General features: G+C 47.6%; 1 protein-coding gene across 1 annotated transcript in view; it reads left to right on the forward strand.

Annotated features, from left to right (window-relative positions):
• GOLGA3 (golgin A3) overlaps positions 1 to 2050 on the forward strand; it is an 81583-nt gene extending 79533 nt beyond the window's left edge. The window contains exon 29 of the mRNA XM_011960757.1: positions 2007 to 2050. The gene's annotated coding sequence lies outside the window, so the exon portion shown is untranslated. The remainder of the gene's footprint in view (positions 1 to 2006) is intronic.
• The last annotated feature ends 1753 nt before the right edge of the window (positions 2051 to 3803 follow it).

Consider the following 3803-nt stretch of genomic DNA (forward strand, 5'->3'; position numbering starts at 1 on the left):
GCCTTCCGGGTTCAAGCCATTCTCCTGCCTCATTCTCCCGAGTAGCTGGGACTACAGTGCCCACCACCACACCGGGCTAAGTTTTGTATTTTTATAGGGGCGGAGTTTCACCATTTTGGCCAGGCTGGTCTCGAACTCCTGACCTCAGGTGATCTGCCCGCCTCAGCCTCCCAAAGTGCTGGGTTTACAGGCGTGAACCACCACCCCCGACTGAAGTTGAAGTTTTAAATTGCCAGCTTTTTTTTTTTACTGTTGAGGTTTTTTCCTTATCTCCAAGGGACTCTCCCGGCACTTCTACCTCCCAGAGTTACTTCAGTGCGTAAAGTTTGAATTATTTTGTTCTTGTGGGCAGAAGTGGGAATGATGGAATATCCTCATGGAAAAGGCAGTGAAGTCGGGAGTACTGCTTAGAAAACAAGGTCCCCAGAGCATTATGCGGCGTGTTCGTCCCCACGCTGTGTGTCACAACAGGCTTGGGCACTTCACGACGTCACTGCTTGTTTTTCTGACGCTCCCAAAACAATGTAACTTGGTTTTCATGTGTTTTTCCATGGTGTGTGTGAGATTGATGCTGCGGGTCTTACGGACTCACACCCCTGTTCCCAACCTCTGCAATATGGATTAGGCAGTGATTTTGATAGGATGTGAAATGGACTCTCCTCAGGTGGGTCCAGCAGGGCCCTGCCCCCTAGAACACAGTCCGTGCTGCACTGTGCTGTGCTAGGGAGTTTGCCCTCAGCTCTCCTTGGTGTAGGGTTCCCACAACATAGAATTCTAGTTCCCTGAGGTCTTTAAAAACAAAAACAGAATCTTGTATGTGAAGATTCTCGGGAGGGGACCAGCAAATCTGAGAGAGAACCGTCCTGGAGCCTCCCTTCGAGGAGCCCTCTGACGTGAGGACTTGAGTGATGCTGTGGTGTGAGGCGTTCTGAGCTCACTGACCGGAAGGTCCAGGCAAATCTCATCATACGGTGATCTCGGGCTCTCACAGGATCCTGAGGGAAATGCGTTAGAGGGTCTGGAAAATTCAGTGCTTTTGAGTTAGTCATTTTTATTAAAAATTTCCTCACAAAAGAGAGCCCTCAAGTTGTGGCTGTTCTGGGGAAAGGGGTCACCTTGTCTGACAAAGTGTAACTTTAAAAAGCACGTTGATTTTTTTACAAATGTAAGTGTGCTTGGGAATTCCTCAAATTTTGTGCAATAAACTATTTTTTGGTAAAGATTTTCATATTCATTGGAAGCTTCATTTTAATATTTATATTTTGTTGTTTGGAGAGTAACTTCTTAATCTCATGTTATTACACACTCTGTTCAACACATGCTTTAAAAGAGAATTCTAGTGCCCTGCCGGTTTCAGGCAGGAGTGAAGCTAACTTCTGTGGCTTGTGACAACAGCAGACGCATGGCATTGCCTTCTCCGCGCTTGGCCCACACTTCGCCCGTTGCCATCTGCCAGGAATACAGGAGGGGGAGCGAGCTTCCCGGTGGACCAGGGGTAGGATGGTGGCCGCTCTGTGCGGCGGCGCCTCAGCTGGGCCTCATGATGCAGGTGCTGCCCTCTGCTGGGCCTCCCCGGTGACGGTGGGGTCATGACTCTCAGACCTCAGCAATGTGACGTCCCAGATTCTGTCTTTTCCATCCGTACTTTGATTTTGATCATTAAGAGTTAACCAGGCGTAAACTGGGTGCGGTTGCTCAGCCGGTAATGCCAGCACTTTGGGAGGCTGAGCGGGGCTGGGTCACCTAACATCAATAGTTCAAGACCAGCCCTGCCAACATGGTGAAACCTCACCTATACTAAACTCAAAAATTAGCCTGGTGTGGTGGTGTGTGCCTGTAATCCCCACTAGTCAGGAGGCTGAGGCAGAAGAATTGCTTGAACTCGGGGGGCGGAGGTTTCAGTGAGCCGAGATCGCACCACTGCACTCCAGCATGGATGACAGAGTGTGACTCTATCTCTCTTTTTTTTTTTTTTTTTTGAGATGGAGTCTCGCTCTGTCGCCCAGGCTGGAGTGGGGTGGCACCATCTTGGCTCACTGCAAGCTCTGCCGCCCGGCTTCACACCATTCTCCTGCCTCAGCCTCTCGAGTAGCTGGGATTACAGACACTCGCCACTACGCCAGGTTAATGTTTGTATTTTTAGTGGAGATGGGGTTTCACCGTGTTGGTCAGGCTGGTTACGAACTCCTGACCTCAAGTGAGCCGCCCACCTCAGCCTCCCAAAGTGCTGGAATTACAGGCATGAGCCACCGCGCTCAGCCTGTAACCCAATCTTTAACAAGCGTATGCTCATATTATTTAAGAAGAACATATTGTCTTATTATTGATTGCCTTTTGAAAATTAGTTGGGAATAATTTACCTGTAGGATTTAGGGATGTCAGAAAATTCTGTTCTAAGAAATATAATTATTTTATTTACCTTCTAAAGCCAAATATTCTTACACAGAAAGGTCCTCTGTTCTGGTTTTACTTTGTTGCTAAGGGTCTTTCCTTCCTGCCGGTCTCTTCCTCTCAGGCCACTGGTCCTGTGTGATTCCACCATGGCTGGCCACCGGGAAGGGGCAGCTTGGACCCTTGGTCAGGCCTGTAGGCCATCAGGAAGCACAAGGACACTGAGGCCCCGTATCTGATCTGACCTTCGTGGGGCACAGGGAAAGGCCAGAGGGAGAGGAAGGAAGGTGGTGGAGGAGGAGGAGGAGGAGAGCAGGCCAGGGGCTCCCTGCAGCGACTCCTGCCGTTTCTCCTGGAGCCACAGCCAGGTGTAGATAGCAGGTGGTAACAAGCCTCACACTTCTCTGCCCAAGTGAAAATCTTTACCAGTGTCTGAGGGAGCGCTTGTACTCGTGCAGTCACCAAGAGAAGTCCTGGGTCCTTTGTGCTTACACCAGCATCATGTGGAGAGCAGAGGCGATTTCCGGGAGAGACAGGCCAGCACCGTGAGGAAGGTGGCTGTGCTCTCCCCAGGTGTCTCAGAAACAGATGCCTTATTTAAAATCAGCACTACGTGTGTGAGATCTTCCGTTTCCCACCCAACTCCTGACACATTGCAGACACTGACTGGGAGAGTTGGGGTCTGTAAGTTGTCCCCTAGTTTGTTAAGAAAATCTAAAATAATATTTATTGTATGAGGAGAGAGAGAGAATGGGTCCGCGTGGCCTCCTTTGCAGAGGTATGGGTCTGAAACGAGGTTCTGAATGTCACTGGCCAGGCCAGATGTGCTCATGTCCGTATCTTGTGTCTGTTTTGTGGAGAAAAGAGTATGGTATGTTTATGCTATTTGTGTTCTGTTGTAATATACTTTTAGAAGGTTAATTGGTAAGGTTAAGGTAGCATTAACCACAAAGATGTTTGGTATTTAAAAAATATTCTCTAGCAAGTATTAGAACTTCCAAAATATATATATCATTTGTACAGGGTTAATTTTGAAATAATACTTGAAAATTTCATTATAAATATATCCTTATCTTAAGTTGAAGATGTTATTTACTAAATTGTTCTTGTACCATTAGAAAAGAAAAATACAGTAATTTACATTCTTATTTATTTGGGCTGCACTACCCCTTTGTTTTAATATTAAAATCAAGAAATCGGGCCGGGCATGGTGACTCATGCCTGTAATCCCAGTACTTTGGGAGGCTGAGGTGACCTTGAACTTTGACCTGAGGTCAAGAGTTCAAGACCAGTCTGGCCAACATGGCAAAACCCTGTCTTTACTAAAAATATAAAACTTAGCTGGGTGTGGTGGTGCATGCCTATAATCCCAGCTACTCAGGAGGCTGAGGCAGGAGAATCGCTTGAACCCG

The sequence above is a fragment of the Colobus angolensis genome, unplaced genomic scaffold (genome assembly GCF_000951035.1).
Source record: "Colobus angolensis palliatus isolate OR3802 unplaced genomic scaffold, Cang.pa_1.0 Scaffold115, whole genome shotgun sequence".
Classification (NCBI taxonomy): domain Eukaryota; kingdom Metazoa; phylum Chordata; class Mammalia; order Primates; family Cercopithecidae; genus Colobus; species Colobus angolensis.